The following is a 26,222-nucleotide window of genomic DNA, read 5'->3' as shown; positions in this document are numbered from 1 at the left end:
TCCTTACTCCCCTTCCGTTCAAGTACAGCCATCCATGCTGTGCATCCCACAGGTCCTGCAGCAGCATGTAACTCAGAATCCTCCCCGTTACATGAACATAAATAATTGTGGATCTTTAACTACAGTATATGCAGAATTGCACACATACAGTACTGTATATGCGTGTGAGAGTAGCCATCATCACTGCCAGTGCATATACTGTACTCACCAGCCCTATGCCTGATGCAAAATATCCATCCAACTTAGCAGGATATCTGTATATATATATATATATATATATATATATATATATGCTCAGCTCTCCATAAGCCACAATTCTGCATAAATGCCCATGACATGCCTCCGAAACACTTTGCTACATACAAATAACCTAGTGCCACTCAGTTACAACCAAAGTTTTTTTTTTAAATTGACCATTAATACAAACAATTATACAACTTTATTAAATACACATATTAATAGTTACATTTTAGATTAAACTAATACTGCAACAGTGTACCTATTGGAAACAGTTTGCTTGCTTTCTACTTCCTTACATTCAGTACAGTATGTATGGTTAGTCTCAACTCATAATAGTCCAGCTGTGTTGCTATGTGCCAATATGCCTCTGTATACAGGGCCGGCGCTACCATTAGGCAGCTTTAGGCAGCTGCCTATGAGCGCCGGCCACTGGAGGGCGGCACTATAAGATAATTAGAACATGCTTTCTTTATTCTCTCCTGCTCTTCCGTAAGAGATGAGGAGCAGGAATGTTGTAGCTGCTCAGTTGCTGCCGCCGCCGCCCCCCCCCCCGCCCCCCCAGTGATAGCACCTTGCCTTGCATAATCCTGACCTGGCCCCTGCTCCATTACAACATTCTCAAACTGATCCCTGCACCCCCTGCCCCTCCGATCTCGAGCATGATGCCTGTGCACCCATCCCTCCCCCTCCCACCAATTGCCGGCTCTGGCATGTGTCTTGTCTCCCCCCTCCCCCCCCCCCTCCCCCCCGTTCCCATGGCGAATTGCGGACAGGGGGGTGCAGCATATTACTTCTAGCCACCCCCCCTCCTCTCCACAGGCTCAGAGGTTATGCTCCCGCGAGTGTCCCCCCCGTGATTGCGGACGGCTGTCCCCCTACCCCTGTTGCCGCGAGTGCAGGTTCAGTTCCGGCGCCCATATGCGAATTCCAGCCAGCCCCCCAGTGACATATTCCGGCAGTTTACCTGCTGCCCCCCCCTGCTACGAGTGCAGGCTCCAATGTGTTACTCATCAGAGTAACCATATTACCCCCCCCCCCTCATCCTGCCGCGACTCTCTCACTGCCCCCCCCCCCCCCCCCATGCACCATACCCCGTAGCACACGCAGGGGGGGTGTTATGGGCACCCAGAAATTCCCCGATGGACTGCATTCCTTATTTTAGAAAGCCGCGATCGCAATCGCGATCGCAGCTGCCGCTGCAGGGATGAGGGATCTATTGCCGGCATAGTGGCCTGCAGATACTGGGAGCTACTGTGCAATGCTGTGGTGTGTCCTCATCATTCCAGTGGCTGTTCTGTGGCTGGCAGTGTCTCTCCTCTCCAACCCAGGTACATATATGTGCAGTACAATGTATATGTTTGTTTAAATGTACAGTATGTGTGTGTTGTGTTTGTGTTATGTATGTATGTGTGTGGAGTGTATGTATAGTCTGTGTATTTTGCCTACAAACACACACACTGTAACTGTCGTCTCTCTCCCTGTCGTCACTGTCGTCACTCTCCCTGTCGTCACTCTCCGTGTCGTCACTCTCCGTGTCGTCCCTGTCGTCTCTCTCTCTCCCTGTTGTCACTCTCCCTGTCGTCACTGTCTCTCTCTCCCTGTCGTCACTCTCCCTGTCGTCACTCTCCCTGTCGTCACTCTCCCTGTCGTCACTGTCTCTCTCTCCCTGTCATCACACTCTCTCTCCCTGTCATCACACTCTCTCTCCCTGTCGTCACTGTCTCTCTCTCCCTGTCGTCACTGTCTCTCTCTCCCTGTCGTCACTCTCTCTCTCCCTGTCGTCACTTTCTCTCTCCCTGTCGTCACTGTCTCTCTCTCCCTGTCGTCACTCTGGCTGTCCCTGCTTTCACAATTTCAGCTCATTCAGTGTCCTACAATGTGAATTTCGGCTCATTCAGTGTGCTACAAGGTGAATTTTGGCTCATTCAGTGTTCTACAATGTGAATTTTGGCTCATTCTGTGTTCTACAATGTGAATGTCGGCTCATTCAGTGTGCTACAATGTGAATTTTGGCTCATTCAGTGTTCTACAATGTGAATTTTGGCTCATTCTGTGTTCTACAATGTGAATGTCGGCTCATTCAGTGTGCTATAATGGGAATGTCGGCTCATTCAGTGTGCTACAATGTGAATTTCGGCTCATTCAGTGTGCTACAATGTGAATTTCGGCTCATTCAGTGTTCTACAATGTGAATTTTGGCTCATTCTGTGTTGTACAATGTGAATGTCGGCTCATTCAGTGTGCTACAATGTGAATTTTGTCTCATTCAGTGTGCTACAATGTGAATTTTGTCTCATTCAGTGTGCTACAATGTGAATTTTGGCTCATTCAGTGTGCTACAATGTGGATTTTGGCTCATTCAGTGTGTTACAATGTGAATTTCGGCTCATTCAGTGTGCTACAATGTGAATTTCGGCTCATTCAGTGTGCTACAATGTGAATGTCGGCTCATTCAGTGTGCTACAATGTGAATTTCGGCTCAGTCAGTGTGCTACAATGTGAATTTCGGCTCATTCAGTGTTCTACAATGTGAATTTTGGCTCATTCTGTGTTCTACAATGTGAATGTCGGCTCATTCAGTGTGCTACAATGTGAATTTTGTCTCATTCAGTGTGCTACAATGTGGATTTTGGCTCATTCAGTGTGTTACAATGTAAATTTCGGCTCATTCAGTGTGCTACAATGTGAATTTCGGCTCATTCAGTGTGCTACAATGTGAATGTCGGCTCATTCAGTGTGCTACAATGTGAATTTCGGCTCAGTCAGTGTGCTACAATGTGAATTTTGGCTCATTCAGTGTTCTACAATATGAATTTTGGCTCATTCTGTGTTCTACAATGTGAATGTCGGCTCATTCAGTGTGCTACAATGTGAATTTCGGCTCAGTCCGTGTGCTACAATGTGAATTTCGGCTCATTCAGTGTTCTACAATGTGAATTTTGGCTCATTCTGTGTTCTACAATGTGAATGTCGGCTCATTCAGTGTGCTACAATGTGAATTTTGTCTCATTCAGTGTGCTACAATGTGAATTTCGGCTCAGTCAGTGTGCTACAATGTGAATTTCGGCTCATTCAGTGTGTTACAATGTGAATTTCGGCTCATTCAGTGTTCTACAATGTGAATTTTGGCTCATTCTGTGTTCTACAATGTGAATGTCGGCTCATTCAGTGTGCTACAATGTGAATTTTGTCTCATTCAGTGTGCTACAATGTGAATTTTGTCTCATTCAGTGTGCTACAATGTGAATTTTGGCTCATTCAGTGTGCTACAATGTGGATTTTGGCTCATTCAGTGTGTTACAATGTAAATTTCGGCTCATTCAGTGTGCTACAATGTGAATTTCGGCTCATTCAGTGTGCTACAATGTGAATGTCGGCTCATTCAGTGTGCTACAATGTGAATTTCGGCTCAGTCAGTGTGCTACAATGTGAATTTCGGCTCATTCAGTGTTCTACAATGTGAATTTTGGCTCATTCTGTGTTCTACAATGTGAATGTCGGCTCATTCAGTGTGCTACAATGTGAATTTTGTCTCATTCAGTGTGCTACAATGTGAATTTTGTCTCATTCAGTGTGCTACAATGTGAATTTTGGCTCATTCAGTGTGCTACAATGTGGATTTTGGCTCATTCAGTGTGTTACAATGTAAATTTCGGCTCATTCAGTGTGCTACAATGTGAATTTCGGCTCATTCAGTGTGCTACAATGTGAATGTCGGCTCATTCAGTGTGCTACAATGTGAATTTCGGCTCAGTCAGTGTGCTACAATGTGAATTTTGGCTCATTCAGTGTTCTACAATATGAATTTTGGCTCATTCTGTGTTCTACAATGTGAATGTCGGCTCATTCTGTGTTCTACAATGTGAATGTCGGCTCATTCAGTGTGCTACAATGTGAATTTTGTCTCATTCAGTGTGCTACAATGTGAATTTCGGCTCAGTCAGTGTGCTACAATGTGAATTTCGGCTCATTCAGTGTGTTACAATGTGAATTTCGGCTCATTCAGTGTGCTACAATGTGAATTTCGGCTCAGTCAGTGTGCTACAATGTGAATTTCGGCTCATTCAGTGTGTTACAATGTGAATTTCGGCTCATTCAGTGTGCTACAATGTGAATTTCGGCTCATTCAGTGTGCTACAATGTGAATGTCGGCTCATTCAGTGTGCTACAATGTGAATTTCGGCTCATTCAGTGTGCTACAATGTGAATTTCGTCTCATTCAGTGTGCTACAATGTGAATTTTGGCTCATTCAGTGTGCTACAATGTGAATTTTGTCTCATTCAGTGTGCTACAATGTGAATTTTGTCTCATTCAGTGTGCTACAATGTGAATTTCGGCTCATTCAGTGTGCTACAATGTGAATTTCGGCTCATTCTGTGTGCTATAATGTGAATTTCGGCTCATTCAGTGTGCTACAAGGTGAATTTCGGCTCATTCAGTGTGCTATAATGTGAATTTCGGCTCATTCAGTGTGCTACAATGTGAATTTCAGCTCGTACCGTGTGCTATAATGTGAAAGGGGCACCAGTACTAGATAGTATAAGGGGTTCTACTACACGGGATACGCCCCCTTTTGGGTGACCACGCCCCCTTTTCTGGAGCGTGCGCGCCGAAGGCACGTGCATATTTACATCCTTGACTTTTGCATACCCCCACTTCCAAATTTCCACTTCGACCATGTGTGTGTGTGTGTGTATATATATATATATATATATATATATATATATATTATATGAGACTACATGCACACACATATATGTGGGGGGGGGGGGCAGCTGACAATTTGCCTAGGGTGCCGAGAAACCTTGCCCCGGCCCTGTCTGTATATCCTCATTTCAAGAACCATAGTAAACTCAATGCTGCCCTAAAATGGCCTAATCCCTCCATCTCCATCGTCTGTCATTTTATAATTTTATCTGACATGGACACCATCTGAAGGCTTTAACAATCCATTGCTTCACTGTTACATGTACATCCAGTCTCAAATAGGTTGCTATCTACAGTATGAAACAAGCACCCATATTTAGGACCTTCTAATACCTTGCCAATTTTAAAGCAATCACCAGTTAAAAAAGCCAATTCCACATAAAAAATATTGAAAAAGTCAGATGCACAGAAAATAGGTATTATGGCAATACACATCTTCACTGGCTAAAAACTGGCAAATTGTAAAGCCATCAGGGTTTGTGTCAGTAATAGCAGCTATGTAGAGAATGAAAGATTTAAATCAGGGGATTGTGCTTGCTTGCAAAGCTAAGATTTCTACATAAATGCTTCTGATCAACAGCCAGCAAGACTCCTTCGTTTTCAGTAAAGGAGGAGGAAGAAGGGACAAGTAGAAGATGAAAGGGGGTGGCAGAATGAGGGGCAGGGCAAGAGGAAAAGTGCTTTGTAAAGGGAACAGGGGAAAGGTTGGCGGTGAGGAAACAGGAGAAAGGCGGGGGCAATATATGTTAGCCCAATCATGTCTGGATATATGAGGGCAGGGAGGGCTGCAGTTGGCGGGTTATAGTACAGGGAAAACTGGACCTGTGGGATGCACAGCATGGATGGCTGTACTTGAGGGGAAGGGGAGTAAGAAAAGGAGGGCTAGACCAGGGCTGGACCTATTGGGGGCACATGGACGGCTACACCTGGTTGGACATGTGATAAGAAAGGCAGGACCTGGTGGATGAGGAGAGCGCAGGATAAAGAAGCACAGGGCAAGGAAGACTGAAGAAGGACACTGCACAGAAGTTCTAGTCATTCAGTAGCTACTTCCATCAAACCTTGCTCCACCCCCACCCTACCCCCGCCTCCCATGCCGCAACAATAGGCACACCAAAACCCTAGGCTTCACATGCCTAGTGAGAAATCTAGCACTGGTTTAATACTGAAATTGCCATCACTATGTCTAGTGCACTCACCTGGACTACAAAAAGAAATAATAGCATACTTACCACAATACAATCTCAGAGGTCTGTTTGTGACCTTCATACAATTGTATGACACCCTTCTAAGCCCACTTGAGCTGAATTTGTTGATGCTAGATACGCATTCACGCTGAGTGAAAACAGAAAACTGCATGTACAGTACACAGTAGTGTAGATTTGTCTGTGAAATTGTTTATTTTAGTCCAATTGTTGGAGAGTCACAAGTCTATATTCACATACATCCAGAAAGCAAGACATCTGAATGTTCTATTGTACAGTGTGATATTGATGCAGACTTGAACTTATGCCAAGTTACAGAGTGAATCTTGAGTCTTTTCCCATAGCATATTTTTCAGAACCAAGCGTACACAAGGACAAATATTGCAGAGTCCATTCACATTTCAGACACAGCTCTATTTATGACTGAGTAAGAGTAACTGAGCTGTTAAAAGATGTACTCACATAGGCAAAGTCAAGTCTGGATGTCAGCATAAATATGCCTGTTTTCAGACATACTGTATCTATAACACCAAGTAAAGACTGGCACAGGATGAATATCATAATATGCAAGTCCAATCACAAGTCATGTACATTTCTGTATAGGAGTTCGGATCTTGTTCTCTGTAGTAGCTTCGGACTGCATGGAAGTGTAGATATACCCTCACTATGCCGTGGCCATGTTCCAAGAGCACTTAACATACTGTATACATGTAAGAGATATAAAAGACAAGGGGGCAGAAACTTGTCCCCTCCTGTGGCAACAAACCATCCCAACACCTGCTGCTATGAGTCTCAGCTAACCTGTATCTGATCTGTGTATTGAATAATTTCTTCTTATTCACCAAAGGTCAATAAGAAGAAATTAAGCAATTCACATATCAGATACAAAGCGATCATATACTATCATATACCCAAAGGAAAACCCATAGTGGTGGAGACCCGTATCTGGATTTAATGGGACAACCCCAGTCACTATGCTTCAGTGTGGTTTTGCTTCACAACTCACAAGGGACTTCTTGATACTGTATATTGCTTGTGTTACACTATGTATATTTGTTCTTTTATTGTGTACATTTGAGCATCATTGAGGAAACATTTAGGAGAGTTGAGTTGAGTTGATTTTGAGTTTATTATCATTTAATATTCAATATGTGAACAAACAATGAAATTTCAGTATGAACGAAACAAATATCACAAAAATACAAGTACCAAAAAGGCACAATAAATATTTTAAAAGCCATAAGAACACAAGTAGACACATAAGCAGATACTACACTCCTATCTACCCTTTAGACCATTAAGCATATTAATTTCCATAGGAAAAAAACTATGTTTCAACCATCTGGTCTTACACAGCAAAGATCTATAACATAAGTTAGAAGGAAGCATGGTAAATACACCATGATTAGGGTGGGTCTCATCACTCAATATACTCCTAGCCTTCCTAAGGAGCCTCTTTTCATAAATGGACTGGATATTTGGCAATTGTAAACCTACTATTCTTCCAGCGGTTTTAACAATTCTATCAAGCGACTTGCACTCTGCTATGTTACAATTTCCATCCTCAGTGAAGAAAGCACTATTACTAATGTTACCCACCTACAAGATCATTATATGCTGTGTGTCAGCTATAAGAAGGGGATTCTTCTATTGTAAGTGGATAGGCTGCTGAGTATTCACTGTTTTGTGCACAGATTTATATCCCAACCTACATATTTGTAGACTGCCCAAGAATGTCCAATATATTTCTGAGACCAAGCAACTCATTTGCTACTGTGGCTCTGTGCATGCATATCATAGAAAGGCAAATGCTGGTATTGTAGGGAGGGGCTTCCTAATATGTCTTTAAACTATTTATCTATCTATCTATCTATCTATCTACATTATCTATATCTCTCTATCTCTCTATCTATCTACAGTATCTATCTCTATTTCTCTCTCTATCTATCTATCTATCTATCTATCTATCTATCGATCTATCTATTTAAAAATCATGCCGCAACACTTACATGTACCATCCCTCATTGAACAACATGCTACAAAATTGCAATTCCCCCAATACCTTATTAAAACCCTGACTTCCCCCCACCCCCTGTTAAATATCAAACCTGTGTTGCAACAAAAATTTATGCCTAATACTCAGTTGGATGTCTTAGGTTTGCCCTGCGTCTCTCAGTTCTACTCCTGACTCCTACAGCTTCATGCACTCAGATTGGTGTATATTTCCAGCCATCCACCAATCAGTGTACGAATGCATTCCATCTCTGTGATTGGTGGAGGACCAGAGCCATTAACCAATCAGCAGCGCACAGTAGTAACCATTTTACTGCAAAGTAACAGAGCAGCTGGCTACTGGATGCTGTGGCAGCAATGCAGTCAGCGGTGTCTGTGATTGGTACAGGCATAAGATGCTGCTTGGCTGCTCTCATTTTATTTACAAACACATTTGGAGTGGAAGGGGAATGTCCTCTGCCTGCATGCTCACCAACCAAGCCTGTCCATGACTGTGTCTGTGGGCCATCAGGGGGATTTTCAGGGAGGTTTCCAGGAGATCAACCCCCCTTGCACGATTACCACTGCGGTGAGATGAAGCCTAAGACACTCTAAATTAACATTTAGAGTATTTAGATGTGTGCACAATTGAAACACATTGACCACTTGTGTAAATATTGGCATTGTGTCTGACTCAGAATCAGGTCAGCAGGTGCAGCTGATAAACTGTACGTGCAACTCTGGATCGGCCTCAAAGTAGCCAAAGAGCTTTACACCAATGCTCTCCAATTACAATCCTGTATATAATAGCAAGCCCACATCTCACAAACTGATTCAAGCACTAATTACAGTATGAGCTGCGAGCTGTGAAAGCTCTGGGCTTTTCAGCTACAATTAAAAATTCAGTCTTTATGCATGATCTGTTTTAGAGATGGAAAAGTACAGGATGGAAAGCACACACTTTTTCACTAGCGATATTACTAGCATTTGAATCTCAGATAACGTTCTTTGTAGACTTCCATTATGAGTTTAAAAACTGGGACACAACCAGGATGTTATTGCCATGCTACCAAACTATAGTAACAGAGATAGTAGGTTCTAGTGTTACTGCAATTTACATGCATTAGAAAATGCTAGCAAATTAACAATGGTATTTACTGTATGAGATAATGGGGGTCATTCCGAGTTGTTCGCTCGCTAGCTGTTTTTAGCAGCCGTGCAAACGCTATGCCGCTGCCCACCGGGAGTGTATTTTAGCTTAGTATAAGTGCAAATGAAAGGATCGCACAGCGGCTACAAAATAATTTTGTGCAGTTTCAGAGTAGCTTCAGACCTACTCAGTGCTTGCTATCACTTCAGACTGTTCAGTTCCTGTTATGACGTCACAAACACGCCCTGTGTTCGTCCAGCCATGCCTGCATTTTTCCTGGCATACCTGCGTTTTTCTGAACACTCCCTGAAAATGGTCAGTTGACACCAAGAAATGCCCACTTCATGTCAATCACGCTGCGGCCAGCAGTGCGACTGGAAAGCTTCGCTAGACCCTGTGTGAAACTACATCGGCCGTTGTGAAAGTACGTCACGCGTACGCACTGCATCGCATACACAAGCGCATAAGTGCCGCTTTTTCACTTAATTGCAGTGCAGCGATCTTTTTCAGCTAGCGATCAACTTGGAATGACCCCCAATACCTTAGGCAGAAGTTTCAAATATTTGGCAAATTGTTACTTTTTAAATACATTTCAGGGCCTTATTTTATCACAAATGCTATTGTATAAATTGCAAAAAGTCAAAGCTTCATGCCTGTGAAAGGTATTATAGAAAGGGTCATGACCAATGAAGAGCATTCCTTACTGTGAAGAATTACGTCAAGAAATTTATAGTGGAGTTTCAACTCTGAATTTACACAGAACAATAAATCAATAAATAATCTGTTTATCTGACACTAACTTGGCTATTTGTTGAATAAAGGTTAGTGACCTTAAGATATAATACTGAAATTACTAGTCACTCTTCAGAAAAGGAAGTATTTGAAGCAAATATCTAAAACCAGCTTACATTAACACTTCTAACACCAAAGGTTTCAGTTACTATTTGGAGATGGGAATTACTTTAATATTTTATTTTTTTTACTCCACCCAGGTGAATTCTATAATGCTTCTTATTGGACTGATATGGCTTTTTTTATAACATAAACGAGTGTATATATATTTTGTACCAGTTTAATAAAAAGTAAAACAGGCACAAAATATACTGTATGTTTCAATTATTTTTAACTTTTACACATTGATTCCAATGATTTATAGTATCATGCAGTAGTGGGTTGGGCTACCATGGTTGGGGGCAGGGCTATGGTGATGCAATCCACATCAATCACGGAAACTCCCACTTCTCAAGAAAGGGAAGCGTGATCTGAGAGAGAGGTCTACTCTCTAGAGAGGGGAGGGCTCCGTAAAATCTTTGGGTCTGTACCAACTTGATTGTATTTCTTTACTTTCAAACCACAGAAGGACTACTGTCTAAAGTGGTACCAATGAAGAAATGCTTGATCTTATGACTTTCCAAGTATAAAATGTCCAGATGTCACTGCTTATTTCTATACATGCCCAAGTAATAAACTGGGAAACTGAAAACTAATTGAAATTATGTTCACCTTGATCAAGACATCCAAATAAAGGAAAAAAATGTAATGGTACAGGATGCATGCCTTGATGCTATTTCTAATAATTACTAATAATCTTTACTAAATGTGCAGAACATTATATTGTTGCAGTATAGCCTTAATAGTTGATGTAAACATATATTATTGCTATTATAAAGCCCAAGTAAATGGTCCACAATCCTACCAATGACACACATAACATAGACTTATCTGGTACTAATTTCTTACTTGAGACATCAGGCAGTATAGTATCTGGAGTTGATTACCAATACATCATTTAAGTACCCAAAAAACAAAGGCAAATTATGTCAACTTAGCATTTATGCCCTTGCATGCAACTTGACAAATATACCCAAGTGAATTTTCAGCAGAGAGCAAGGGAAGCTCAGTAATTATTAATATAGTTTGCCTTACCATTTAATGCTACAGAATAATATTGCTTGGAGCACTGAGTTGCCTATAATAATTGATCAAACAAATCAACAGATGACATGACTCGTAATACCATTGTACTCAGCTAAATGGCTTTGCAACAGCTTGTAAAAACATCTGCAACATATCAATACCTGTTTTGGCTTAGAGGAATGATCTTTCATGATGGGAACATGTTCATAAACTAACAAAATTAAAATTCTAAGTAATTTTATGTGTGTCTATCCATAACCATGTATAGCATAGCTCACAGGTCACAGATGTGTGTTAAGATAACACCTAAAGATTTATCTGTCCAATCTGTCTGGAGGGAAAAAAAATCTGGTAATATATAAGAGCAAATTACAATCAACCATTTGCTCCCCAACAATGGAAAATGGGTAAAAATGATTCTTCTGATAAATGTATTGATTCAAATGGATTTAACCAGTTTGTCTGAATGACCATTGTTTGTTTCCCAGTGGTTGGGAGCAAATGATCGATTGTCATTTGCTCCAGTACATTACCAGATTTTTCTGCCCACAAGACAGATTAGGAAGATAAATCTTTAGGTGTGTACCCAGCTTTACACAATTTTTTTTATTGTGTTGTCAGCATAATGTTTACTCAGACTTTGGCCCCAGTATTTGAAAATTAAGATCAAAATGTTGCAGTTACAGTAGCACACCAAATAAAGAGAAAAACAGTCCCTTAACCTCAAGATTATTCTGATGTTTACATTTTAAAAATAAATAAATCTGCAACTTAAGGAGGCCAAAATGGTTCATTATTCTGGTCATAAAAGCCCAGGGGTATCTGAAAGAGCCTCTTGGATGTAACTGAGGGAAAAAATGGTGATATGGAAACATACATGACACAATTTAGGGTAGCAAAAAAATTTAATCAATGCCCTTGAAAGCATGACGGGTATTTTTTATCATTTAGTAATGTCTAAAGAAACTAAAATATAGGGATGGCAAAAAATATTTACAAGCTGTTTTTTTGTTTCACTACCATATCTTAAAACCAAAATTACTACATTGGTCTCTGTTTATAACATCACCCTCCCTTACTTTCAGGCAGTTACTCTTCCCTAGAGTGCATTGAATTGTATTCATTATATATCACTCTTTATAATGCCTCTCTTGGTACAATGCCAGCATTTAAACTGTTGATATAAAAAGGGGGCACTGTATAACAGTGGTTGTTGTATCTGTTATATACACAGAGTGGTGACAGCCATTTTGTGGGCTGAACTTATACTCATGAGAGCATACCTTAAGCAGCCACTCAGGGCTGAATATAGGTTCAACCCACAAAATGGCTGCCCCCATGGTGCATAGGTGACAAGTTTCATTTAAATGTTTCTACTTGCCAAATTCAAAATATAATAAATAGTTAATCATGTGCCCCATACAGAGATTTTAGACTGTGAACTTTTTTTTATTGCTGTCTTTCTCTTGCCATCATTATTTCTCCTCTTCTTCCTCCCTACCTCTCTTTCTTTCTACCTCTCTGTCGCTTGATCTTTCCCCTCCTGCCTCTCCATCTCTCTATTACATTCTCTCTCCCTCCTTGCTGCAGCTGTGTAACATGAATCCTGCAATCTGAATAAATGGCATATGCTGGATTCCTTTCAGAGGCTGGGATAAAAAAAAATGTCAGGCAGGCTGCTCAGATTCCATGTAATTCCCTGTTTTTTAATGTTGCTACAGGGCAGCCAAAATGGCGTGAGTTTATTTGGAATCAAAACACATGGATCACAGAGTATTAAGAACTGAGGTGGAGGTTTTTAGGATTAAGAATCAGCAGCATTGATTACTGTATGTTTTAAAAACAGTTTCATCTAATTGGCATGTGTGAGTGATCCAGAATACCTGCAGTATGTACAGCAAATGAATAAAACACATACTACTTTGTGGCTTGCACAGTTGATAAGGGAGCCATAGTGTGTGTGTGTGTGTGTGTGTGTGTGTGTGTGTGTGTGTGTGTGTGTGTGTGTGTGTGTGTGTGTGTGTGTGTGTGTGTGTGTGTGTGTGTATATAATTTTTTTATTTTTATTTTTTTCAACGATTCTATATTTCGTGCTCACTTAAAATGAAAGAAATGTCAGACATCATAACTGTGATGGAGTTAGTGCTTAGGCCACTTAGTAAATAAAATAAATAAATAGATAATATATTTTTTTATCTGAATTTTTTAGCTATAATAGTGTTTAGAGTACAAATGAAATAGAAAAAAATTGATTATATTAATATTAATTCATTGTGTGTACTATGTGTTACCATCCTCCATATAATTTCAAGTGTCACATTTTATTGACTCGAATATTTACAGATTGAAGAGAGTGCTGGTGTATGTGATAATATATGTTACTTTAAAAAAAATAGATTATTAACACACTTCTATGATAGCACATAGCTTATTGTTCATTGGCAAATGACTTGGGCAATGGAATAAATTCAGGAATATTAGATGCAATAAAGTTCAGAAATGACCTACACTAGTAGCATCACAAACAATACTAATAACAAATAAGTAAATTTTAAAATATATATATAATGCATTTATTAAAAGGGAATGCCTAGGTGATAGCCTCTCAAAAGCCAACAAACCCCAAACATTATTTGTCTCTTAATCTATGTGTTGCCCCTATGGTAAATTAGAGGTTAATGCTTAGTGATACAGGAAAACCTTAAAAGTTGCCCACTGGCACCCCCAGCCTGTGAATATTGGAAACAGCATATCCTCATTCCATTCCTACATCCAACTGCCAGCACATGCCATCATATGGAAATATGTGAAAATGCATCAAACCACTAAAGAAAATGAAAAAGACCATTTTTCCCAACAGCTGCTTATAAACGAAAGAAAATCACCCACTTCCCCTCCTGTGGAAATTGAAGCCTCAAAGAGTGCAAGGCCAAGATAGAGAAGTTTATTAAATACGTGAATACTGTAAAACACCCAGACAAATAAAGCATAATGCATCTGAATTATTAACCTGTTCTTCTCCATAAACATGAAACATTGATGAGTCCATTTTGTAAGGCAAGTGCATTATCTTCTTTACTTTAGCCTATTAAATATATATATGTGTGTGTGTGTGTGTGTGTGTGTGTGTGTGTGTGTGTGTGTGTGTGTGTGTTTGTGTATATGTATGTATATCCAATGTGCTGTCCTTGTGAGCTCCCCATTATATCTTACATACATAAAATGGGTTATTTGAATATGCCAGTCAACTCAGTCCCCACCACAATTCAATGTAAAAAAAAACATGCATTACTCTTGTACAATAGCTGGATGTTTCACATCATACAGCCCCAAGTCATCTGCTTGTATTACATAACTAGAGCAATCACATCAGCATTCCATTAAAAGTGGCAATACTGTAAGCACTAGTTTGTGGTTAAAATATGATGATGATTCCCCCATATCTGGAGGTGGTGAGGCAATAAAAGAATGTACATCACCACTAAAAAATTGTGCAACATGGTTTTCAGACAACAAATGTCCCTAACATATCCTCTGTTAGGGATTGTTGCAGCATTAATGGTGTTATTCCTAATCTCTACACTAAAAAAACAGCAGATTTTCTACAAAGAAGATTTGTAGGCTGCAGGAAGATACTTTGCATGTAGAGACCAGGAAGCTATGTAACCGATCTTCCATTCCTAAGGTAGATTAAGTGCCCTACTATAGATTTATTTTCCATTTAATAGAAATTATTCTGCTAGTACATCATACATCAGGAACCCTTGGGTATTTCAGTTCACTCCAACAAATGCGAAAAAGCATTAATAAGTAAAGGAGTCTGCATTGCAGCTGAAGCATGAGACACAAGATCACAACGATATTTTATAGAAGGATTAAGCTTTGTGTTTACCTGCCGCCTCTAGAGTAAGGACGATTGCAGCCGGACTTTTTACCTGCAGATAAAATGATAACACGGTGCCTCAGGGAGGATCTCACAGGCTTGCAAACTGTTTTCCGGTAACTTTGGTGCCCTTTGCCATCGCTCAGCATTGGCATTCTAGAATTCTATCCTTGATTTTCACTGTAGGTAATCCAAACAGAGTGCTCCATTAAAACCGACGACTGGTGGAAATTGTAGGGGAAAGAGGGTAATTGCAAAGAGAATCTATTGGTACACCCATCCCCAACACAGACATGAAGGCAGGGAACACCCTGTGCAGGGAAGCTCGTTCACATAACAACACCTTCAGCCTTCAACCTGGTCATATCCAACAATCTGAGCTGGATTACACATAATAATGTATAATGAAGCAACAAAACTAGTTTAAAATGCTTCCAGGGATCACCATCCAGGAGTAAATCCAAGGGAAATAATTAACTTTTCCCAGCCACGCTTGTAGATGGAAAATCGGTAAAAGATTGGGCTTTGACCTTGCAATGTACCTGATCCAGGTTAATCCTTAAACCCTTCCTTCAATGCAAGCTTCCTTGGTAAGCAACAAAATGCCCATGCCCAGTACAGCACCCACTGGACTAGCAGCCATTCAGTGAGCCTAGGTGCTTTTCACTTGTAATCCGGGGGCTTGTTATCTGCTTCATGCAATTAGCAATACAGAATCAGATTCTGGGAACTTGGAGCTAGCTCGCCCGGAATGCTGCTGAGATTGCTGAGACAGAAAGGCTGTGCGCGGTGCTGAATGAGATCCCTGTCCAAGGTGCTGAACCAGAACCTTATCCGAGGTTCTGAACCCGATGGGGTTTTATTTCCTTGCAAAAGAGGGGTAAGCAATCCAGATCGCTATTTGTCTAGATCCTAGCTCTGTTTACTGATTCAGATCCCTATGCAATCAATGAGCTGATCCAGGTTGCTGTCCAGGGAACTAACCTGGTCGCTGTCCAAGGTGCTGATCTAGGTCGCAGCCCAATGCGCTGGATTCAGGTAGCTGTCCAAGGTGCTGATCCAAATCACGGTCCAATGTGTTGGTGGAGGTCGCTGTCCAAGGTGCTGAAGGTCAACAACAGGTTCTATTCCACCTTATTCTAGCCCGCTGATTCCACTACTCTCCTTCTACGTGTTTAGGGTGGGAGTAAATTGAAAGCTGCAATTGCAAGCAGCAGATTCCAGCCACCGCTTTTCTTCTTTCCTTTCTCTCCTAGGGAGCTGACACCGCTAGACACATACACAGATCCACTTGTCGAGGATAAAACGAAGGTAACCCTTTCCCATAGGCAGCTGGTCCGACCTCCACCCCCTGTCTTTGCAAAAATACAAACACATGCTGCTCACAGGGCAAGTCAGTCTTGCAGGCAGTGCTCTGGAAGCTTTTGGGTTAAGATGCGGGTGTGCGGGTCCCTCTCATTCAGCGGTGACAAAGCCATGCCTGCGCATTGAGGGAGCGCTTCACTCTGCATTAGGCAGAACCTCCTCTGCAAGCTGAGCCAACGTTCTCTGCAGCAAGAGCGATCAAGTGGCTGAGATGGGAAAGTCAGATCAGATCTCAGCAGGCAGAATTGCACCGCTGCACCTAGTACTTCCCCCAGTACAGCCTCCACGCTGAGTTAATCCTAAGAGTGATTGAATGCCACATACGTGTCTCCAGTCCCCGTGTGGGGGGGAACAAAAATGGGGGATCTGTCTTGATTTTTTTTTTTAAGCATCACGGGGATTAGTGACTTTTAATCACTCCTTGATGCACAGTATACAATCAATATTGGAACATTGCAGAGTTCGCTATATGCGCAGAGCACGGTACTATGCCAAGATTCCAAAGTTTACCTGGTGCAGCTGACAACCCCAAGTGCCAACTGTGCAAAGGACATCCAAAATGCAAGACAACATCCTATAACATGCGACAGGGGAAGCGTGAGCACAAACTGTGTGGGAGAGTAGAATAGAACACCTGGATGAACTCAATTGTCAGGCTGTTTACTGAAGCACATCATAAAAGTGAGAATGCCAAACACGCTTAGTGCTCAGATAAAAAAAGGTGGCGACTGGGAACATCGCTTTGCAGATGAATGCAGAAGGAATCATCGCTGCGTGCGCCACATTGGCCGTCACAGTGATTGCAGGTCGCAGGACACCTGCGCAAGCCAGACTTGGGATCCGCATCAGTGCGCACCGATGGTTGACACAGGCGGGGCTGATGCACAGGTAGGCAACCAATCAGGGGGAAAAAGTGCTAATTTGCGCATAGGGGGGAAGGGGGGGGATGGTCTGTAGAAAAAAAAAGTTACATACAGAACCGTATTTATTTGGATGACAAGCAGAGTTAAAAGGCATATATCCACTCTACTCTCCAGCGAGTGCCACCATACACCCATCGCAAGGACAAGTAAGCTACTGTACTATCCCATAACATCCTCTGTAAAAGGCAAGATGCGGCAGATGCTGTACACTCCTAGGGTCTGCATTTCACACGTATTGATATAACTTTAGTTCGTGTTTTTATACAGTATTTTACATTTATCTATTTTTTGGGGTTTAGTGGACGGAAGAACAGCACCAATTGCAGGATACTTTCTTTTTCCATATTTTCTTCAATCTCTTATCAAAAGGAATTACTTTTTTTTTTTACATTATCATCTCAGTGCTGTGAATTAGAGACATCTGAGAGGTCATGGTAGGATTTCACAGGTTTCCCCCCCCCCCAATTTCATTCCTATATATATATATATATATATATATATATATTTATATATATATGTGTGTGTGTGTGTGTGTGTGTGTGTGTGTGTATATATGTGTGTGTATGTATATATATATATATATACATATATATACACACACACACACACACACACACACACACACACACACACACACACACACATATATATGTACTTACAGCCACTGTACCAGTTTATGCTTTGACAGATTTGTTGTAGAATTGGAAATACTGTTGTATACTTTTGTACTTTTGTTACAGTAACTATGGGGCATATTGTGATTCCTTTCACTTTGCAAATAGACTTTTAGTGCTAAATACAACTTTCTTGTGTAGAGGCTATAATTGATGGGTTAACTGCAATGATATGTTATGGACCATTAGGCTCTATTATATTAGATTTTTTTTCCATAAATGATGACATTGATGTTTATTTTTTATTTTTTGTATTGTTTGTGAAAGAAAAAAAATAATAATAATATATAAAAAGCATTAACTATCAGGGTCCTGGTAAACTGAGACTGTGATCTAAGATTATTTTTTTTTTATATTGTGACTATAAGTATTTTACAGCTTGGTCTGGGGTCCCTAGTAGACACAGTGATATTAAATAGTGCATCCTTAGGTATTGCCACCCAAATTGAAATGGCTTAAAAAGATATCGTAGCTGCAGTTAAGTACTAGCCCATGATAACCAAAGAGAAATGAGCCCTAAATGGTCCATTTAAACTGATGAAAGCAACTATCCAATAGCTATGTGAACCTTTAAAATGTTCTCATTCGTGAAGTATCCAGAATAATAGTTGACTTCACAACAGTATTGTTCATAGTTTTATTGGTCTTCCAAGACCATTGTTTGTGTGTTCATCTAATGTAAAGAAAGACAGCATGCTGTGGAAAAACAAAATCCAAAGTGACTTTCCAGGTAGTTTCTTGCTTGCTGGCTACTGTAGTCCCCTTATGGGTTGTCTAAATCTGATTTATAATACTGTACCAGTCAAAAGTTTGGACACACTTTCTCATTCAATTAAATGAGAAAGTGTGTCCAAACTTTTGACTGGTACTGTATATGACTGTGGCATATTGAAGTATACAGCAACTGTCAGAGGTTTGCTTTCATTCTCTTGCATTTTAGTAGTCTATATAATTTTATATGTGTTGTTTCATTGGTCTTTCCAGAATTAAATCATGTCACCTTTTGTTTGAATCTGTTGCAGCAAAATGGTCACTGCATACAGTACATATTGGCTCATGTAGAGTGAATATGATTCCAGCTGATATGCTCCTTTCCAGGTGAATTTACACTGTGCGTGGCCAGAATACTAACAGACAAAAATGAACCTTCAGTATGCAGATCTGTGTGCATTTTGAACGCATTTCACCTTTCGAACTCAGAGGCATTATCAGGCTAGGAATGGGCATTTTCAGAAGGAAAATTTATATTCATATTGATGCAAATATGGCCCATATAAACAAGCTGTTTTGACAATATGCACCATTTCTTTGCCATATCTTTTGCACCTCCTATAAGCAGGCCCAAAGGCTCACCGATGATTAAGATGTAGGTGCATTTGCTGCCATGCTGATGCAAACATATGCATTTTCAGGAACACTTATATCTGGTGTACTTTGTGACTGTTTAAATGCACAATCTGTATTAACCCAAAGGAGCTTAGCCCCTGGGCCTACAGAATCGGTCTCATTCTGTACTCATCACATAAAACAATAAAATTAACCCAACTTGCTAAATAATTGGATGGAAATAATACCTTTAACAATCAAACCCCAATACTCAGGGCTGGTGCAAGATTCTCAGCAACCTACGCAAAACTTCAGCCTACTGCCCCCAACCACCACCAATACCCACCTCCCAACCCATCAGATTAAAGGGTTACTGATAAGTTTCACAGCCACCACTTGCATTAAGCACAACATTGATGTTGTGCTTAATGCAAGCGACATCAGAGACATCCTTAATTTTGTGATAGGCAGACTCAGTGGCGCTCCCCCTGATCCCGATGCCCGAAGCAGCTGCCTAAAGCTGCCTATTGGTAGAGCTGGCACTGCCATTACTGTTGCGATTCCTAGTACAGTTACTGTATTGTACTGTACTGTACGTTGACATATCTAATTTCAGGTTTGAATTTCATTGCACCTGACCTGAATTAATGTGTACTATAAGTACAACAGTAGATGGCTTCCAAGATTTTTAAGAAATCACACATTTATTTTGTGTTAATATTTACATTTTGTCAAATTTTATTTCTTGTTTAATAGGCTAAATTAAATAATAAATTATTTTACAAAAATACAAAAAACTAAAACTGTAATTGCTGTATATAAAAAGTTATGTAGCTTTTTCTCTCTCTTAGTACAAAGCTTGACTCCTATAGATATTATATATATATATATATATATTTAAAAAAGAATGGATTAGTGCGCTTATCCAAAGTGTGCAAAGTTCCTTACTGACAAAATATAGTCTGAAGTCACAGATGAATTTGGTCGAATGACCAGTCCAGTATATGAGTTTTTTACAACTTATGTTCGATTAAATTGTCAAATAGTCCACACTTTCCCCGTTTTAACGGGTGGCTGCTCAGTTCTTCAAATAGTGCCACTAGGTATAAGTAGCCCAAAGGAAAATCTGAAAGTAGAGGAAGAAACAGCAGAGCGCCTATAGTGTAGTATCCTTTAAATAGCTTTTTGTCACACGCAAGAATAATATTGCGTACCGGATTACGGCTTGACTCAATGCCTATCGGTCCCCTGGTCTTCTAGTCCACGTTTCTGTCGGAATCTAAATGGAATCAGGAGACAGGGAATCGCTATATAGCGTAGTAGTTACTCGCAAGTTAATGTCAATTTTTACGTCTCACAAAAAATTACATGCGTACCAGATGAAACAATAATTTGTGCATGTTAGTATGAATACTTAAATCCTGGTCCTCATCAGAGGGTGGCGGTCATCTGGAGACCTTTGGATGATATAGTAATGCTCCAATCAATAATTCTTATAAGAAGTTATAAATTTATTAGATGTACAGAAATAATAAAAAAAGTAAAATAGCTTAGCTTTTAAATGACATGAGTGTCAGCAATAGTAGGTCGGCAAGTCGGTAGTTCAGTGTCTCAACGCGTTTCGCCCAGCTCAGGGCTTCGTCAATTTATAACTTCTTATAAGAATTATTGATTGGAGCATTACTATATCATCCAAAGGTCTCCAGATGACCGCCACCCTCTGATGAGGACCAGGATTTAAGTATTCATACTAACATGCACAAATTATTGTTTCATCTGGTACGCATGTAATTTTTTGTGAGACGTAAAAATTGACATTAACTTGCGAGGTCCTACTACGCTATATAGCGATTCCCTGTCTACTGATTCCATTTAGATTCAGACAGAAACGTGGACTAGAAGACCAGGGGACCGATAGGCATTGAGTCAAGCCGTAATCCGGTACGCAATATTATTCTTGCGTGTGACAAAAAGCTATTTAAAGGATACTACACTATAGGCGCTCTGCTGTTTCTTCCTCTACTTTCAGATATATATATATATTTATCTATAAGAAATTCAGTGGATGTTTCATCTTGATTACCAGTTCACAGCTTTTTGGTTGTCACAAGCTGCCTTATCCAAAGTAATTCCATTCTTTGTTTCAAATCTTCAGCAGCACAAACCTTGCTAATAAAAATTCAGTGAGTTCTACAGTACAGTAATTCATACTTGAATACTACTATCAGGAATTGTGGCAGTGATACATAAATATACTATAGGGCATGTTGCTCCTAAAGGATTAAACTAATCATCTAAAAAAAATATTTTTTTGTAATTTTATACAAATGTTATCTGGAAAGATAAAGGTTTTAATAAAAAAAAAAACCTGACCAAATATGTTAAATTGATACACTCTCGGATCTGGAAGAAGCTAGGATTTATAAAAAAACAGATATAGAGACTTATTCAGAGAAGGACACAGCCACTGCATTTGCATGCAGTGGCCATGTCCATAGGGTCTACACACACAGCGGTTATAGGGGGTAATTCAGAGTTGATCGCAGCAGCAAATTTGTTAGCAGTTGGGCAAAACCATGTGCACGGCAGGGGAGGCAGATGTAACATGTGCAGAGAGAGTTAGATTTGGGTGGGTTATTTTGTTTCTGTGCAGGGTAAATACTGGCTGCTTTATTTTTACACTGCAATTTAGATTTCAGTTTGAACACACCCAACCCAAATCTAACTCTTTCTGCACATGTTACATCTGCTCCCCCTGCAGTGCACATGGTTTTGCTAAACTACTAACAAATTTTCTGCTGCGATCAACTCTGAATTACCCCCTATAACCGCTGTGTGTGTAGACCCTACGGACATGGCCACTGCATGCAAATACAGTGGCTGTGTCCTTCTCTGAATAAGTACCTATATAGTGCGCATGCATGACCCTTCACCATGTGATTGCATCCCAGAAGGATGATTGACAGGCTATGGGCATCTGGGGGCAGTTATGCGGCATTGGGGGAGATCAGGAAACACAGGCATGTCATGGCCCTTTTTGGGTAATGGCCTATGACGTTGCCTGCATTACCCGCGTTTGGAAACATGGTGGTGTGTCCCTGCCTATGCAGCCATGTTGGGTAGGCAGGGGTCAACCGCTAATGTGATCACAATTAAATTGTGACCACATCACATGGTGGCGCCACATGCTGGACATCCTTGCACTGTGCTGGCGGCCTCCAGCATGTGAGTATATGGTCACAGATTTTGCAGCGAGAGCAATATCTGCAACCAACTCTGAATAACCCCCATAGGCCCCTCTAGCTCAGTTCTATTTCCATATTAAACATCAGTTTGAAACTTTGGAAATGGATGAGAAGAGCAGAGGCAATTGTCATTTTAAGATTAGTTGTAACAAATTTATGTTTTTAACAATTTTAAGTTAAAGCAGATTGGCGATTTCCTCACTGGACTGCAGCAGGCTATTTTTTGTGCATTAAATTTAGCTGCTGACATATGTTTCTCCTCAAACCCAAACCCCCCCCCCCCCCAACTTTGTTAGCCCTCACTTCATGGTTTTATACCACCATGGATTGTGGCTTGAATCTGCATCACTATTTGCTGAATTTTGCTGTTCATTTTGTTTAAACTATACTGACCTTTTTTCACTACCATTTTATTGCATTTCTTGTCCCTGCCAACTTCTATCTGTCTACCATTACTTTTTGTCCTAGCTTCTACTGTTGGTTGCACCATGTACCTCTGCCCCATGGTTTGCTATGCCTGTCTGCTGTGCCTCCAATGTCTACACACCCTGCCAGCAGCAACCTACACAGTACACCCCAGTTGCTTGCCTTGGATAGTTCCCCTGTGGGCAGGTTATAATACACGTAGATCGATTCATACAGGGTGTATTATACTACTACACACGTGTCAGATCTCCCATATATGCCTTGGGTCCTTGTATGGCTTATCTAGCCCAGTGTAACCTTAACAGTGCATCCAAAATGGCTGCCTCACCTGGTATGCTTGTGGATAGGATGAAAAATGCATGGAACTGACAGTTAATGTTTGGAGCCCACTACTGCAACCACCCATTTTATGTCCTCTCTACTAGGTGCATTTTATGTCCTCTCTACTAGCTGCAACCTGTTCCACTGAGGTTAGTCATGCATAGTGCAACTGAAATGGCTGTCTCACCTGTTGCAAAATTTACTAAAGTTCAGCATTCTTTTTCAATTCGATTTCCATTCAATTTGTTTGAACAGATTTACTAAAGACCAAATCAAATGGCAAATCATTTCTAAAGGCAGATTTAACTCACATCCCAGTTGAAATCGAATTTCTCAAAAACATTGATGTTTTCCCATAGACCAACATGAAATCCCCTCATTTACTAAAGTTCGATTTGAAATCAAATTCGAACTCCAAATTGAAACTCAAATCCCCAAATGTTTAGAATAATGTTAGACATTCGATTTTGGCTTCTAAATCCATTCAAATGGTAGTAAATTGATAGTCATGACTATTTAAGTACCCAAAAGCATGTACTGGCATGTGAAAAAGCAATAATGGATGCCCAGGGTTATGTTATGTTGTGCACCTACATACACAATGCAAATCACAACCTGACTGAGATAACCCTGGAGGATCAATCAGTGTACCATCAGCAGCTTAATTAGTTGAACAGTGCACATATTTATACTTATAGACATAAAATATATTCCATTATTGTGCAATAGATAGCACAGAGCACACTATTGGGAAATTTGGCTGGAAAATATATAGACATTTAAAATCATGAGTGAAGTATCTGGCTATCCTGATTCAACCCATGATGCCTAAATCCTCAGCAATTAATCTCTGTCTGCAAAAAAATGTGGGACAAATGCCAGAGGGATGGTTTTTGTGTAAGATACCAGTATGAGCTAATAAAGCAACTAATAGTAAATGTTACTACAGTATATTGTTCAAATATGTTTCCCTTCCACCAAAAAAAAGGTTATTTAGGCTATGGCTGTTGCTCTTGGCTTCTGACTTCATTGTTAAATGCACAAACTCCTGCTGAGTATAAGTATAAAGAGGCACATATAGCCACCCAATCCATAATAGAATGCATCATTGTTTTTTGTTTTTTTGTTATGTTTTTCAAAAGGTATATTATTATATAATTTTGTAAAAATGTTTGACATTGTACTCCGTTGCCATCTACTGCATATTTGCGCAAAAAATACCCCCCTCACCAATGATGCAATAAACAGGGAGCATACAGAGGGTTGTTTTTTTTTTATCAAAAACTGACTATGTGAACACATAAAGTTGAAGGCAGGTATGGAGGCAGATTAGGAGTTAACTTATTCCCAACTATATCATCTGTATTTTTTTTAATTAAAAAACCACAACATTTCAATCAGTAGTTATGTTTTTATGTATAAACAGTGTAAAGAGAGAGCTTCCCCTTTAATTAGTGTGTATGTGATACATTTGGACCAATAGGAAGCAATGAGGAAGTTCTATTTGATTTTACATTTGGTTTTGCTGGGGGTTTCAATGAGGATTTGAGGTTCAGTTTAGAAAGGGATTTCATAAATTCAACTCAAAATCCCATCCAAACATGAATCTACATCGAATTTGATTTGAAAATCGAATGCAAAATCAATATTTAGTGATTAAGGACAATTTTCAAAAAGTTAGAAACTCAAGAGGAATTGATTCATACAGTGCTTACCAGAATCGAAAAGTAGTAAATATACCCCCTGGTACCGTATGTGTGTGGAATATACAACCATGGAAGTTATTACACAAATGTCTCCACTTACCCAACAGTAGGCTTATGGCACTCTCTAGGTTTCATTGTTTTTAGTTGTTGTGATACTAAATCATTTTGATATGTACTATATATGCTGTCTGTAAAGAGACTTTGGGCCCAATTCAGACTTGTTTGCTGTAGTACGAATTTGCAAGGTGGGCGATTATCGATCAACTGTGCATTCGTATGTATCTGTCACGATCCGGGTATCTGGACGCCATTTCTTACCCATCAGATGCCTCCTAAGGCTGGCTCAGCGCTCCAGGACCGGATCCCATCTGTTATCCTAATGTTCACATTCCTGCATCCTCTCCTGTCTCTCTGAGACGCTGTCACAGTAACGCCATATTACATCTGGCATGGCGTCTCCCGCGGCCTCCGCCGCCGTCCCTGAGCTTCTGCATGCAGAGTGTCAGAGTGGCGATTACGTCAGCCGCGGCCTTCGCTGTGTCCGCGTGGTTGGATGTGCACTTGTCAGCCTGGCGTCTCCTGTCTCCAGTGGCCGGCGCCGCCATTACTGTTTTCATTACCACATGGATTACAAACCAAACTTCCCTCCAAGTGTCTGCATGGGCGCAGCCATCTTGGATTCTGTCAGCTGATCATTTCCTCCAATCTGTTGTCAGTATTGTTAATCTGCATAATTGCCTAGCCAATCCCTTCCTTGCTGCAGGTATAAATACACTGTGCCTGAGCAAGGAAGGCGTCAGTGCTTTGGTTGTCAAACCTAGTTCCTGTTTGTCTCTCTCCTGTGATTGTCTTCCAGGTTCCAGCTCCTGTCTCAAGACTTCCACCATAGAGACCCGCACCAGCATTCCACCTGCGGTGTAGCCTGACTCTCCAATCCATTGTGGATTCATCTGTTTCCAGCTACAACATTACCTGCTTCCAGCTCAGCTTTCAGCAGAGTACAGCTTCCCTTAAAGGGCCGGTGTCCTTTCTACACTTTACCACTCTCCACCGGTATTATTATTTCTCCGCTCTCAAGTTCTACATTTCAGTTCATATTTCATCGCTCCCAAGTTCATCTATTATTTAACTGGTTCCAGCC

The 26,222-nt window shown here is 40.5% G+C and overlaps 1 protein-coding gene and 1 long non-coding RNA gene across 3 annotated transcripts in view; one reads left to right on the top strand and one right to left on the bottom strand.

Moving 5' to 3' along the window:
* Positions 1-15,194, bottom strand: part of LRFN5 (leucine rich repeat and fibronectin type III domain containing 5) — a 352,489-nt gene extending 337,295 nt beyond the window's left edge. Inside the window, exon 1 of one of the 2 annotated variants that reach the window (XM_063947305.1) lies at positions 15,105-15,194. The gene's annotated coding sequence lies outside the window, so the exon portion shown is untranslated. The remainder of the gene's footprint in view (positions 1-15,104) is intronic. The other variant, XM_063947306.1, reaches the window with a different exon arrangement.
* A 1,946-nt stretch (positions 15,195-17,140) lies between these two features.
* The window catches only part of LOC134980463 (uncharacterized), a 120,299-nt gene continuing 111,217 nt past the window's right edge, over positions 17,141-26,222 (top strand). Inside the window, exon 1 of the long non-coding RNA XR_010190401.1 lies at positions 17,141-17,348. This is a non-coding gene — a long non-coding RNA (uncharacterized LOC134980463). The remainder of the gene's footprint in view (positions 17,349-26,222) is intronic.

Source organism: Pseudophryne corroboree, chromosome 12 (genome assembly GCF_028390025.1).
Source record: "Pseudophryne corroboree isolate aPseCor3 chromosome 12, aPseCor3.hap2, whole genome shotgun sequence".
Classification (NCBI taxonomy): Eukaryota; Metazoa; Chordata; class Amphibia; order Anura; family Myobatrachidae; genus Pseudophryne; species Pseudophryne corroboree.
Note: the sequence above shows the minus strand (reverse complement) of the source record. Positions and strands in the feature narration are given on the sequence as shown.